Source organism: Anolis sagrei, chromosome 7, assembly GCF_037176765.1.
Source record: "Anolis sagrei isolate rAnoSag1 chromosome 7, rAnoSag1.mat, whole genome shotgun sequence".
NCBI lineage: Eukaryota > Metazoa > Chordata > Lepidosauria > Squamata > Dactyloidae > Anolis > Anolis sagrei.
The window spans coordinates 19,342,100-19,358,083 of NC_090027.1; positions in this window are offsets into that span (position 1 = coordinate 19,342,100).

Here is a 15,984-nt window from a genome sequence, read left to right on the forward strand (position 1 = left end):
ACTGGGCCGGAGTCATTTAGGGCTTTATAGGTTAACACCAGCACTTTGAACTGTGCTCGGAAGCTAATTGGCAGCCAGGGGAACTGGCGCAACAGAGGAGTAGTATGCTCCCTGTACCCTCGTGTTAGCATTCTGGCTGCCGCACGTTGGACTAGTTGGAGCTTCTGGGCAATCTTCATAGGCAACCCCACGTAGAGAGCGTTGCAATAATCTAAATCTAAACTTCTGAAAGACGATACCTGACCTGAGCGAAACTTGTTAAAATATATAAGGGGGTGGGGGAGAGAATATTGATTTGAAATGGGGAAACCAGGTGGGGAGCTTTTTCTTTATGCTCTGATAATGCAAAAAAGCAAATCATAATAATAAAAAAATCCTCAAACTGTCTGAGTCATGCTTTTCCTCTTTAAACAAACCCATTCAGCCAGATGAACTCAAAAAAGCAACAAAGAAACCCGAAGGTGAGCAACTCTCCTGCCCCAGGTGGAAATTCAGCACAGACGGGCTTTAGCAGAGTTGGTGAATCACTAGCAATGATGCAATCTACCAATCAAAAGGTTGGCAGTTCGAAGCCCCAGGTCGGTGTGAGCTCCCAACTATCAGTCCAGCTTACTGTTTACCTAAGCAGTTCGAAAACAGCCTCAGCTGTAAGTAGAGAAATTAGGTACCACTAAAACAGGGGTCCCCAAACTATGGCCCTCAGGCCACTTCCGGCCCACCAAGGGCACTTATCCGGCCCGCAGAGGAGGAGCGCCCCTCACACACAGTGCCCCTCCCTTGGCTGGCTCACACTATCCGTCAGGCCCGATGGGCAGCGTGAGCCAGCCAAGGGCAGCTGCTCCGCGTGGCCTAGTCGCGCGTAAAGCACCTCGTGAGGTGCTATATGTGCGAGTAGGCCGCGCAGGGCTGCTCCTCCCTTGGCAGGCTCACGCTATCTGTCAGGCCCGATGGGCAGCGTGAGGCAGCCAAGGGCAGCTGCTCCGTGTGGCCTACTCGCACGTAAAACACCTTGTGAGGTGCTTTACGCATGAGTAGGCCGTGTGGGGCTGCTCCTCCCTTGGCAGGCTCACGCTGCCCATCGGGCCTGACGGATAGCATGAGCCAGCCAAGGGAGGCTGCCCCGGCGCTCCATGCAGTCATGCTGGCCACATGACCTTGGAGGTGTCTACGGACAAGGCCGGCTCTTCGACTTAGAAATGCAGATGAGCACCACACCCCAGAGTCAGACACGACTGGACTTCATGTCAGAGAAAAAACCTTTAACTGGGAAAATTGTGGAAGCTCCAGGGTGGGAGAAAGAACTCTTGTCTGTTGGAGGTAGGGATGAATGTTTCAATTGGCCACCTTAATTACCATTTCATAGCCTGACAGTTTTTAGGGAGAATCCTTTGTTGAGAGGTGATTAGCTGGCCCTGATTGTTTCTTGTCTGGAGTTCCCTTGTGTTTGAGTGTTGTTCTTTATTTACAGTTATAATTTTAGAGTTTTTTAAATACTGGTAGCCAGATTTTGTTCAGACTAGAAATAGGAAGATTTCCCATTCTCTGCTCCTGGAATTACTGCCTAAAGAGGGCTAGAAAGAACTCCCTCTAAGGGCCCTTCCACACAGAAAAATAAGATATGTGCAATGTGCATAGGAATTTTTTTTATTGATTTTTTTTAAAGAAAACTATAGTCCGGCCCTCCAACGGTCTGAGGGACAGTGAACTGGCCCCCGGTTTTAAAAGTTTGAGGACCCCTGCACTAAAACAAGTGGGGGAGATATCTTACGATACCATAAGAAAAATATCAGAAAATGCCCAGCAACTAAAAGGAAGGAGGAAGTCCTAATGGCTCTTCATCATAGAGGATTCTGCAACAACTGCATTGGCTACCAATAGAACATCGGATCTCTTACAAGATACTGATCCTGAGATTTAGAGCTCAAAATGGCCAAGGACCTTTATATCATTCCTTTTCTCCATCAGTGGTCACCTCGATCCACCCAGGAAAATCTCCTATACATACTGGGCCCTAGGGAGGTACACCTGGAAGCTACAAGGCGTAGAGCTTTTTCGACCTATGCTCAAAAAATTATGATTTTGCCATTTGAGAGTTGTAGTTGCTGGGATTTATAATTCACCTACAATCAAAGAGCATTCTGAACTCCACCAACGATGGAATTGAACCAAACTTGGCACACAGGACTCCCCAACAGAAAACACTAGAAGGGTTTGGTGGGCATTGACCTTGAGTTTTGGAGTTGTAGTTCACCTACATCTAGAGAGCACTGTGGATGCAAACAATGATGGATCTGGACCAAACTTGGCATGAATATTCAATATAAACACAGATGGAGTTTTGGGGGAATACACCTTGACATTTGGGAGTTGTCGTTACTGGGATTTATAGTTCACCTACAATCAAGGAGCATTCTGAACCACTGACGAATTCTGAACCACTGACAAAATTGGGGAAAACTTCCCACACAGAACCCTCACGACCAACAGAAAATACTGTATTTTCTGGTAGTCTTTGGTGACCCTTCTGACACCCCCTCGCAACCCCCCCCCCCAGGGGTCCCAAACCCCAGATTGAGAAATGCTGCCTTAAGGCCATCTAGTCCAACTCCCTTCACCAGAGCAAGAAAACATAAAGCTCTCCTGACAAAGAGCCATCCAGCCATAGATATAGGTAAATATATATGATTCTCTCTCTCTCGCACACACACACACACACGTTTATGACAGATATCGTAGCCTAGATTTGAAAGGGACCCCTAAAGAAGGACAATGATATGTTGCATGTTCCAGAGTAGGCAAACCAGACAATCTCCACATCAACAATAGCAAAGAAACAGCAAGAAATACTGTTTACCCACAAGCATAAAGAAATTACATATATTAGAAACCAACACTTTTTCATTACTTTATTTTCCATGGCATGGGGACTACTCCTTATATGTATAAATATCTATATTTCCAATATCTCCACATTAGTCCCTGGTTTAAAAAAAAAGCTTGGGAACCAGTGTGCTAGACTATGAAGCTATGGTTATGTATGCATCTGATCTTTGCTAGAACAGGTTCAATGGCCACAGGTAGAACCTGAAGCATACGTATTTTATTGTAATTCTCCAGGATGTGATGAGAGGACAAAGGTGTATGATGCAAAGGCTAAAGACCAGAGATAAAAGGATATTAACTTAGATTTATTCTGAATGGAAAGGTAGACTATAACTAATTACATTCCAATCAAACCCACGGCTAAGAACAAGACATTCTCTTCCCCAGACTCACCAAACAAAAACCCACAATCCCGCAAGTCAACTTCATACAGATCAAAGTGGTTACGGGTCATAAAATCAGCAGAGCCAACACATGTGGGCATGGCAAATTGGCATTACATTTGGTTTTCTATGCTTGATTAGCCTTGGATGGATTTTTTTTCAGATTTCTTCCTTTCATCTTACCAGAGCATTAAGAGTAACTATAACTAAGCCAGACTCTTCCATAAACTCACAATATGGCTAACATAAATATGAACTATTTTTATTATGAGACCGGGTAAAGGTAAAAGTTTTCCCCTGACATTAAGTCCAGTCGTATCCGACTCTGAGGTGTGGTGCTCATCTCCATTTCTAAACCGAAGAGCCGGCGTTGTCTGTAGACACCTCCAAGCAGTTGAAAGCAGAGGTGGACACAGAAGAGGCTCCATGGACACCATACTGCTACTTGGGGTTTGGATGCTGCTCTCTGTTGAAGTGGGTAAGTTGCAAGTGGGGCAAGTAGCAAAAAGGACCAAACACGAAGCCAAGTAAAAAACGAGACACGTGAATTAAATGGATTTTTTCTCTAGTGTGATGAAGTGGGTACCATAAAGCTCTCCTGACAAAGAGCCATCCAGCCATAGATATAGGTAAATATATATGATTCTCTCTCTCTCACACACACACACACACACCACTTCATCATACTAGAGAGAAAAATCCACTCAATCTGGTTTCTGCCTTCTGCAGAATTCTGGGATTTGTAGTTTAGGTAGGCTGTTGAAGGCTCCTCCCTAAACTACAAACCCCAGAATTCTGCTGGAGCCAGAAACCGGATATTAAGTGAATTTTTTCTCTAGCATGATGTGGCTTGACGGAAGAGGAATTCATACATATTTGATTGGAAACTTTAATTATCTCATTAAAGAAATGGAGCTATTGTATACTGACCAGTTAAATGTGTAGCGGTTCTATATTATTTAGTAAAAGTAAAGATTTTCCCTTGACATTAAGTCCAGTTGTGTCCGACTCTGGGGATTGGTGCTCAGAGTAAGTAAATATGAATATGAAAATATATGAATATGAAATAAAATGTCTACCAATGCCTAGAGAAGTGTTTCTCAACCTGGGGGCCAATGAGGGGGGTTTCAGAGGAGTTGCCAAAGACCATCAGAAAGGGGCTTTCTACCAGCCTCCTCCCAGCAGACTCAAATCAAGGAAAGCTTTATGAGAATGAGATGCCCCCCCCCCCACGAGGGTCTTCCTCCAGGGGCAAACCAAGAATGGGCAACTTGGAAGTCCCTGAACAAATGTCAAGGTCTATTGAGGCCAAACTCCACCAGTGTTCACATTTCGGCATATTGAGTATTCATGCCAACTTTGGTCCAGATCCATCATTGTTTGAGTCCACAGTGCTCTCTGGATGTAGATAAACTGAAGCTGGTGCAAAATGCGGCAGCTCGTCTTCTCGCCGGGGTGCCAGCGAGGTGTCGTACCACCACCTGCACTGGCTTCCGATTGAGTACCGGATTACTTTCAAGGTGCTGGTACTAACCTTTAAGGCCTTATATGGTCTGGGGCCGGCGTACCTGAGGGCCCGCTTATCCCCCTACCAACCCCAGAGATTACTTTGGTCCGAGGACTATGTCGGTTCTCGTTTGATTGCATTTTAAAGTTGGTTGTATTGTTTTAATCTACTGCTGTAAACCGCTCCGAGCCAAATTGGGAGTGGCGGTATACAAGTCAAATAAATAAATAAATAAATGAACTACAATTCCAAAACTCAAGGTCAACAACCACCAAACCCTATCACTATTTTCTATTGGTTATCGGAGTTCTGTGTGCCAAGTTTGGTTCAGTTTCATTATTGATGGAGTTCAGAATGCTCTTTGATTCTAGGTGCACTATAAATCCCAGCAACTACAACTCCCAAATGACAATATCAATCTCTCTCCCCCCCCCCCCCGACTCTCAATCAATTCAATATAATTTGTGGCAGCCACAAAAACAATGTTTCTGGAGTATAACAACTGCTTTCAACTGCTTTCAAAGTTCGTGCTGCACAATTAAACAGGAAATAACACTTTCAAATCAGGAACATTTTTTTCAGATTTTGTTACATAGTGTTATAAAACTATGGCACTTTCTCCAAAATAGAAACTGCATTAAGATCACTACTGACCCAAAGGTCATGAGTCCGAAGCCAGCCCGGGGTTGGAGTGAGCTTCCAACCAAGTTGTGTAGCTTGATGTTGATGTTGACCTTTGCAGCCCGAAAAACAGTTGCATCTGTCAAGTAGGAAATTTAGGTACCGCTTATGCGGGGAGGCTAATTTACGATGCCATAAAAATCTCCAGCAAGCATGCAATGAATGAGGAAGTACTTCATCAGCGTCACAAATGGACGGTGAAGCAACAGCTTCCCTGGTGGCCAGAATACCAAATGAAAAAAGTTGGGATGTAAAATATATATGTTGTGTGTCAATGGCATTGAATGTTTGCTGTGCAGGTACAACTGCACCAGGATCTCCAATTTTGTTTGCTTTGCATTTAATGTTTGTTATAGTCCTAAGTTTCAGGGACTCTGCAGATAGGTGGCTTCTTTTGGCTGCAATCATAGGGCAAGCCACCTGTCAATTATAGTTAGGTTCCCTGGTCCCACCCCCTTTGGGTTTTTGGAGGGAATAGGAGCCTTTTTGGTTCAGTCCACACAGAGCAGCTTTCCAGGCAGGACATAATACCAAGAGCTCCTGTAGAAAGCTTCGTCTTCTACGGCTTGGCCGGGGAGATATACAGCCTACAGCTTGGCCGAGGATCATGCAGCCTTACAGCTCCTTTGCTGAGGGACTTCAGCCAGCCATCACCGAAACCTGAACTCCTTTTTCCCTGGAAGTCTACAAAGCTCTGCTTGGTAAGGGTCACTCGCAGAAGCCAGACGCAGTTGGTACCGGGTGTAGGGGCTCCACGCCAACAGAGGCAAAGACAGACTGCCCAGATTAGAAGTTAAGGATTTCCCCATTAGTTAAAATATCAGTCATGAAGATAGTGCCTGTTCCCTGTGGACAAGATTGAAAGAGCCTATAGACTGCTAAGGAAGCCTTGAAATACCTTTTTGTTTTCATTAATAAAGAATTTTGTTGAACCTTTAAGCAATCTAAAGACTTTGTTTTAGGGAGATCCAAGGGCCTTTAATCTGAGGCAGCCCCAGCAACCCGTTGGGCACACAGAATTTATGTCCTGTCTACAGTCCTATGCACAGGCCCAGCGTGCGACAGCACATTTGCCATGTATATGTACATTGTAATCTGCCCTGAGTCCCCTGCAGAGTGAGAAGGGCGGAATATAAATACTATAAATAAATAAATTTGTGATTCATTCCTCAGAGGATAACATTTCAGGCAGCTATGTTTTTGAGGGCTTTTCTTGGCACTCCCACCAGTTTCTTATGTTGTTCTTTTGTATTACCCCTCCAGCTATCGGTATCAAATGTATCCAGTGTCAATTCCAGAGTCCAACTTCAATGTGCTTTTCTCAACGACGCCCTTGCAAACTGTACGTTGGTCAGTCCTGCTACAAGAAGACTGTCTATTATGGTAAGTGATGAGGCACATTTGGATAAGTAATGTATGACTTATTTATTTATTTACTTCATTTACTTTATTTATATACCGCTTTTCTCAGCCCTCAGGCGACTCAAAGCGGTTAACAACAGCAAAATTCAATGCAAAAACATCACAAAACGAATATGGGACAGTTAAAAACAGTAGCATCATCAAGGATTAAACATCAATATAACAATCATTAGCGTCTCGTCAGTAAAATCAGAATCCAATCTCATCATCCATTATTCCGTATTCCTATATTCAATTACACTACTTAATCGAATGCTTGTTCAAACAACCAGGTCTTCACTTTCTTCCGAAACGCCAACAGGGAGGGGGCCGATCTGATATCTGTAGGAAGGGGCCACCACTGAAAAGGCCCTGTCTCTCATCCCCGCCAGGCACGCCTGTGATGCAGGCGGGACCGAGAGCAGGGCCTCCCCAGATGATCTTAGTGTCCTAGTTGGTTCATAGGAGGAGGTGCTCTTACCTACAAGAAGCACTGCCTGAACATCAAGCAAAAAGTGGGTGCCAGAAACAATATCATACGAAAACTGACTGGCACAACCTGGGGATCACAACCAGATACACTGAAGACATCTGCCCTTGCGCTGTACTACTCTGCTGCTGAGTATGCATGCCCAGTGTGGAACACATCTCACCACACTAAAACAGTGGATGTGGCTCTGAATGAGACATGCCGCATTATCACGGGATGTCTGTGCCCTACACCACTGGAGAAATTACACTGCTTAGCCGGTATTGCACCATCTGACATCCGCCGGGAAGTAGCAGCCAATAGTTAAAGGACTAAGACAGAGACATCTCCAGCTCATCCCCTGTTTGGGTATCAGCCAGCACGTCAACGACTTAATCCAGAAATAGTTTTCTAAGATCTACAGAGACACTCACTGAAACACCTCAGCAAGCGAGAGTCCAAAAGTGGCAGGCTCAAATTCAGCACCTCAACCAATGGCTGATACCAAATGAGATACTCCCTCCTGGGCACACAGAAGACTGGGCGACTTGGAAGACACTGAACAGACTGAGCTCTGGCACCACGAGATGCAGAGCCAACCTTGAGAAATGGGGCTACAAAGTGGAATCCTCGACATGCGAGTGCGGAGAAGAGCAAACCACTGACCACCTGCTGTAATGCAACCTGAGCCCTGCTACATGCACAATGGAGGACCTTCTTGCAGCAACACCAGAAGCACTCCAAGTGGCCAGATACTGGTCAAAGGACATTTATCCAACTACCAAACTCACAAGTTTTGTATTTGTCTGTTTGTTTGCTTTGTTCTGTTAGAAATGTAATATAATGGACTGGTTGCTCTGACACGACAAATAAATAAAACAAATAAAAGCAGCTTTGTTGGTGTCTTCTGCAATGTCATCTGCAAAGACGTTACCCAGGGGACGCCTGGATGTTTGGTGTTTTACCATCCTTGTGGGAGGTTTCTCTGATGTCCCCGCATGGGGAGCTGGAGCTGACAGTGGGAGCTTGATCCATTCTCCCCGGATTCGAACCACTGACCTCTCGGTCACTAGTCCTGCTGGCACAAGGGCTTAATCCATTGCGCTACCAGAGTCTTCCAGTAGATCAGTGATTCCCAACCTTTTTTTGACCAGGGACCACTGGTTACAAATCAGTTATTGGCCAACTTTAGATTTGGTTTGATGATTTGGAATGCCAATTCAGAAAATTTCATTGGACAGACCACATCAGTAGTTGCTATCTGCTTGCCCACAGAAAACCATATTTAATAATCTAGAGCTGATGTGGTAGTAGTAATATTTCGAGGGTAGTCAGTCTCTCCCCTCCTGACTTTCCCATTTCCTCGGCACTATAAGAGGGTTTCACGAGACCAGTGGCTCTCATTGCCACATTGTTTCAAGGCAATGATGTAGTAATAGTGGGGCTGTGTGCCATATTTTCGTTCTTGTGGACCACTGGTGGTCCATGGACCACAAGTTGGGAACTGCTGTAGATAGATGTAAGGAGCACACAACTCCTCTGTTGCGCCAGCTCCACTGGCTGCCTGTTTGCTTCCGTGCACACTTCAAAGTGCTGGCTTTAGCCAATAAAGCCCTACTTACCTATCCGAATGTATCTCTCCTTATAAACCACCTAGGACATTAAGCTCTTCTGGGGAGGCCCTGCTCTCACTCCCGCCTTCTTCGCAGATGCATCTGGTGGGGATGAGAGACAGGGCCTTCTCAGTGGTGGCCCCTCGACTGTGGAACACCCTGCCTAGAGATATAAGATCGGCTCCCTCCCTCCTGACTTTTCGAAAAAAGGTGAAAAACTGGCTTTTTGAGCAGGCCTTCCCAAATACGGCATAGCTAAATGGAATTATGGAACTACTTGATAACGCAATGGAATAACGATTTGACATGGAGATGGTCACGATAATGTTTTAAGGCTTTGTACTTTTTAAATATTTTTATATTTTTATACTGTATGCTATTGTTTTTAACAGAATTTCTTGATTGTTTTTATTTGTTACTAGCTGTGCCCTGCCACGCGTTGCTGTGGCCTATAGTAAAACTTATCAAAGTTGAGGTAGATATCTGGACTATTATGAAAGAGAGGTACCTTCCTATTCCTTCCCCCTTTCTCTACTGTCTTCTTTCTCTCCCTCTTTCTTTCTTTCCTTCTTTCACTACTTGGTTTCATCCTTCTCTCTTTCCTTCATTCCCTCCCCCTTTCTTCCTTTGCCTTTCTTCCCTCCCTGTTTGCTTCCTTCTTTCACTTTTTATTTCCTTTTATTTTACCACCATCATAACAATAACAATAACACAATGCATTGCCTCTGGGACCTGACACCTCTCCCATTCCCCCTAAAAGGGTCTCATAGGAACAATAGCATCATCATCATAATAATAGAAATAACAACCTTTACCCGCCACGTGTTGCTGTGGCCAATCTTCCCTCTTTCTCTCCTTCTTTCCCTCCCTCCCTCCCTCCCTCCCTCCCTCCTTCCTTCCTTCCTTCCTTCCTTCCTTCCTTCCTTCCTTCCCATCTTTCCTTCTCCTCTTCTTTCTCTATCTCTTTCCTTCCTTCCCCCTTTTTCTTTCTCTTCTGCTGTCTTTCTTTTCTTTCCTTCCATCTTTCCTTTTCTTCTTCCTCTAACTTTCCTTCCTTCCCCCTTTTTCTTTACCTCCCTTTCTCTTTCTTCCTTCTTTCCTTCCTTCCTGTCTTTCCTAGATTTTGACAGGGCGGGAAGGGGCGGGGTGGGGTTTGGAGGTGGCCTGAAGTAAAAGGAGGTAAGATTGGGGCAGGGGAGTGATGGAGCGTGGGGTTGTGTGTGTGTGTGCGGCGGCGGGGGGAGTGATGGAGCCTGGGGTTGCGTGTGTGTGTGCGGCGGCGGGGGGAGTAGGGTTGCGTGTGTGTGCGGCGGTGGGGGGAGTGATGGAGCGTGGGGTTGCGTGTGTGTGTGCGGCGGCGGGGGGAGTGATGGAGCGTGGGGTTGCGTGTGTGTGTGCGGCAGGGGGTGTGTGTGTGCGGGAAGCGGCGCGGCGGGGCTTGGAGTAGGCATGGTTTCCGCAGAGGGAACGTTGGCCGGAAGGCCATGTGCGCGCGCGATGGAACTTGCGGCTGGGCGCCAATGCGCATGCTCAGTTGTTTTGCCGTTTTGTGAGTGTGTTGTGTTGTTTTTCATTTTGAGTAGATGTTTGTACCTTGTGGGTTGTGTTATGGGCACGGGGATTTTAGTTAAGTTTAGTTGGGGGATTTTTGAGTTTTGTTGTTTTGCCGTTTTGTGAGTGTGTTGTTGTGTTGTTTTTCATTTTGAGTTTATACCTTGTGGGTTGTGTTATGGGTACGGGGATTTTGGTTAAGTTTCGTTGGGGGATTTTTGAGTTTTGTTGTTTTGCCGTTTTGTGAGTGTGTTGTTGTGTTGTTTTTCATTTTGAGTAGATATGTTTGTACCTTGTGGGTTGTGTTATGGGCACAGGGATTTTGGTTAAGTTTCGTTGGGGGATTTTTGAGTTTTGTTGTTTTGCCGTTTTGTGAGTGTGTTGTTGTGTTGTTTTTCATTTTGAGTAGATATGTTTGTACCTTGTGGGTTGTGTTATGGGCATGGGAATTTTGGTTAAGTTTCGTTGGGGGGGTTTTGAGTTTTGTTTCCTCGTTGGATGCCCCTAACAAATTTATATATATAGATAATTGTTGAGACATCAAATTGTTGCCAATTTGTGAACCGCTCCGAGCCGCCTCTGGCCTGAGAGGGGCAGTATATAAATATAGGAAATAAATAAATAAGGAGCAGACTGCCATGGTATACTGCACTTCACGTAGCACACAATGTTCCCCTGTTAATGGCTGCCTGTCATAGTATTCTTGGAGGCATCAGAGTAAGTATGATGCAAAATAGTAATAATGACCCTACTGTCATACTTTAACTCCTACAATAATTGTATCCAAATCGGAGTGGAAGAGCATGGTTTCATATACTGTAGATTCATATTAGCACATATCCCAGAGACACGTTATTCTCTCTTCCTCTCCAGGACAGCGTCTTATCTATTCTTACCAGAGCTGTACCACGAACTGCCTTCAAAGGAATGAAGAGCCAAAAGAAATGCATATCACCCAAACAGTTAAATGCTGCTCTCACAGAAACTTCTGCAATCTTTAAGAAAGGAAGAATCAACGGATGAAGAAGGGAAGCTCCTCCTGCTCCCATCATGCAAGCCCCAGATTTTGTCTGAAGGGAAAGGAATCTACCAGCACTGGAAGAAGATCAATGGATGCTTCTTCAGTGGGCAACATCTCAGAACATTATCACAGTTTTTTAAAAGATGTCTTTAAAACTATTTGCACACTGGTGAAACCAGGTGTTGTTGTTGTTTATTCATTCAGTCGCTTCCGACTCTTCGTAACCTCCTGGACCAGCCCACGCCAGAGCTCCCTGCCAGCCGTGGCCACCCCCAGCTCCTTCCGAATCAAGCCGGTCACTTCACGGATACCATCCATCCCCTCTATTCTGCTTTGGTTAGACCATATCTGGAATATTGTGTCCAATTCTGGGCACCACAATTCAAGAGAGATATTGACAAGCTGGAATGTGTCCAGAGGACGGCGACTAAAATGATCAAGGGTCTGGAGAACAAGCCCTATGAGGAAAGGCTTAGGGAACTGGGCATGTTTAGCCTGAAGAAGAGAAGGCTGAGAGGAGACATGATAGCCATGTATAAATATGTGAGAGGAAGCCACAGGGAGGAGGGAGCAAGCTTGTTTTCTGCTTCCCTGGAGAAGCTTCCTTGGTCCATACTTCAGGAAATAAAGCCCAACTGCTCATTGGAGGAAAGGATATTAGAGGCAAAGATGAAGTACTTTGGCCACATAATGAGAAGACAGGAAAGCTTAGAGAAGACACTGATGCTGGGGAAAATGGAAGGAAAAAAGAAGAGGGGCCAACCAAGGGCAACTTAGAATCATAGAATCATAGAATCAAAGAGTTGGAAGAGACCTCCTGGGCCATCCAGTCCAACCCCCTGCCAAGAAGCAGGAATATTGCATTCAAATCACCCCTGACAGATGGCCATCCAGCCTCTGCTTAAAAGCTTCCAAAGAAGGAGCCTCCACCACACTCCGGGGCAGAGAGTTCCACTGCTGAACGGCTCTCACAGTCAGGAAGTTCTTCCTAATGTTCAGATGGAATCTGCGGAACAATGGCTTCAAACTACAAGAGAGGAGATTCCATCTGAACATTAGGAAGAACTTCCTGACTGTGAGAGCCGTTCAGCAGTGGAACTCTCTGCCCCGGAGTGTGGTGGAGGCTCCTTCTTTGGAAGCTTTTAAGCAGAGGCTGGATGGCCATCTGTCAGGGGTGATTTGAATGCAATATTCCTGCTTCTTGGCAGGGGGTTGGACTGGATGGCCCAGGAGGTCTCTTCCAACTCTATGATTCTATGATTCTATGATTCTAAGTTGCCCTTGGTTGGCCCCTCTTCTTTTTCCCTTCCATTTTCCCCAGCATCAGTGTCTTCTCTAAGCTTTCCTGTCTTCTCATTATGTGGCCAAAGTACTTCATCTTTGCCTCTAATATCCTTTCCTCCAATGAGCAGTTGGGCTTTATTTCCTGAAGTATGGACTGGTTGGATCTTCTTGTAGTCCAAGGCACTCTCAGAATTTTCCTCCAACACCATAGTTCAAAAGCATCTGTCTTCCTTCACTAAGCCTTCCTTATGGTTCAGCTCTTGCATCCATAGGTTACTATGGGGAATAGCATTGCTTTAACTATGCGGATCTTCGTTGCCAGCGTGATGTCTCTACTCTTCACTATTTAATCGAGATTGGTCATTGCTCTCCTCCCAAAAAGTAAACGTCTTCTGATTTCCTGGCTGCAGTCATCTTTGTACGGTTGCCATAATCTTGGGTTTCTCTGTCTGTTTCTCTATCTTTATATCCTTCTATCTTTCTTTCTATCTATCTTTCTATCTTTCTTTCTTTCTTTTCATGTTTAACTGCAACCCAGCTTTTGCACTTTCTTCTTTCACCTTGATTAGAAGGCTCCTCAGCTCCTCCTCGCTTTTGGCCATCAAAGTCGTATCATCTGCATATCTAAGGTTGTTAATGTTTCTTCCAGCAACTTTCACCCCAGCCTTGCAGTCGTCAAGACCCACACATCGCATGATGTGTTCTGCATACAAGTTGAATAGGTTGGGTGAGAGTAGACAGCCCTGCCGTACTCCTTTCCCAGTCTGTTGTTCTTACTGTTGGTACTTGGTCAATATACAGATTCCTTAGGAGACAGACAAGGCAATTTGGTATCCCCATACCACCAAGAACTTGCCACAGGTGTTCATGTTTGAATAAAGTTCAATCGAGTCAGACATTCATAGTCAAAGCATAACTGGCAAGTATTTTTTTGAAAAACATGCCACATCCACATCCAAAATGCATTATCTGCAATCAGGTGAAGAAAAGCTTCAGACCCAGCTTCTCCAGAGGAGGATGAGAAGCCCTTTAAGCAAAGCTTCTGGGAAGAGAACCAAAGCTGTAGCCTTTCCTTTTCTTTGGCAGAGAGTACTGTTGTCTCACCAAAGTACAACTTGCAGGCTTAGGTTTGATATCCCTTGATCTGCCATGGCTCAGTGTTACTTTCACACGGTCTTTAGCCTTCTTTGTCTTTGGAGAAGCACCAGCAGAAAAGACTAAAGACCTTGAGAACTACAACTTGAAGAGAGATATTGACAAGCTGGAATGTGTCCAGAGGAGGGCGACTAAAATGATCAAGGGTCTGAAGAACAAGCCCTATGAGGAGCGGTTTAAAGAGCTGGGCATGTTTAGCCTGAAGAAGAGAAGGCCAAGAAGAGACATGATGAGGGCCATGTATAAATATGTGAGAGGAAGCCACAGGGAGGAGGGAGCAAGCTCGGTTTCTGCTTCCTTGGAGACTAGGACGCGGAACAATGGCTTCAGACTACAAGAGAGGAGATTCCATCTGAACATTAGGAAGAACTTCCTGACTGTGAGAGCCGTTCAGCAGTGGAACTCTCTGCCCCGAAGTGTGGTGGAGGCTCCTTCTTTGGAAGCTTTTAAACAGAAGCTGGATGGCCATCTGTCAGGGGTGCTTTGAATGCAATATTCCTACTTCTTGGCAGGGGGTTGGACTGGATGGCCCATGAAATCTCTTCCAACTCTATGATTCTATAATTCTATGAATTTCCAGGATTTGAAAGCATTGAGCCATGGCACTCTTTGGTAGAGTAGTGCTGTCAAACTGCATGGATACTATGGTATAGATGCAATTTTACAGCTGTGGAGAGAGATCCCACATAGAAAGGATTAATTTGCAACCACCCCCATTCCCTGCCTCTTCCCAATAATAATGGCAAGGAAAAGATTAGGAGGAGTCTTCTTATGGCAATGTGATAAATCAGACACACATTTCAAAATATTATCATGTCAGAAGCAACCCGAGAAACTGCAAGTTGCTTCCGGTGTGAGAGAATTGGCCTTCTGCAAGGACGTTGCCCAGGGGACGCCTGGATGTTTTACCATCCTGTGGGAGGCTTCTCTCATGTCCCCCACGTAGGAAGATGGAGCTGACAAATGAGAGCTCACCCAATTTAAAAATTGTATAATAAAATGGGAGTGTGATGTGGAGAGTGGTTATCAAGCACTCATTCAGCAAGGCAAGAGTGGAATTTATTGGACCTGATGTTGCTCACAGAGTTTGTCTTTCAGCAAAATCAGGATAGTTGAAATCTCTCATTACTACACCTTTCTTTTCTGTTTCAGGAAGGCATAATCCAAGGTCTGAGTTTTGCCTGAGGGGTCAAATTTTACCCTGATGTCTCACAGTGTGGCTTCCAGGATTTAAGTCATGCCTCTCTTCACAGGTGTAAACATCCTAGACATATAATACTTCTTTAATGTTTGGTTCAGTTCTCAGAAATAGTAGGGTATACCCTTCTATTACCTCCCTATATTCCATTTGTGAGACTGACCCCACCAGGTTTTAGTGATGCCTATTATACATATTGGCTTCGCTGTGTTAAGAGTTCAAGTTCATCTTGTGTATTTCTCATGCTCTGGTACATTAATGTAGAACACAATGGGCCATTCCCTGAGCTGTTGATTTTCCGCCATCTACTGCTGAATTCTTGTACTATTTGCCCAGAGAATCCTGGAATTTGCAATCTAGCAAGGCACTAGAACTCTTTGGCTGAGAATATAAATGCCCCTCCTTAAGATTCCCTGGTAGTTAAAGGTTGTTTAATGTATTGTCAAAGGCTTTCATGGCCGGAATCACTGGGTTGTTGTAGGTTTTTCCGGGCTATATGGCCATGTTCTAGAGGCATTTTCTCCTGACGTTTCGCCTGCATCTATGGAAAGTTTGTTTGTTTGTTTGTTTTTCTGTGTCAGGAGTGACTTGAGAAAGTGCAGGTCGCTTCTGGTGTGAGAGAATTGGCCGTCTGCAAGGACATTGCCCAGGGGACGCCAGGATGTTTTGATGTTTTACCATTCTTGTGGGAGGTTTATCTCATGTCCCCGCATGGGGAGCTGGAGCTGACAGAGGGAGTTCATCTTCACTCTTCCCGGGTTTGAACCTGTGACCTGTCGAACTTCATTCCAGCCAGCAGAAGGGTTTAATCCATTGCACCACCGGGGGCTCCTGTGGT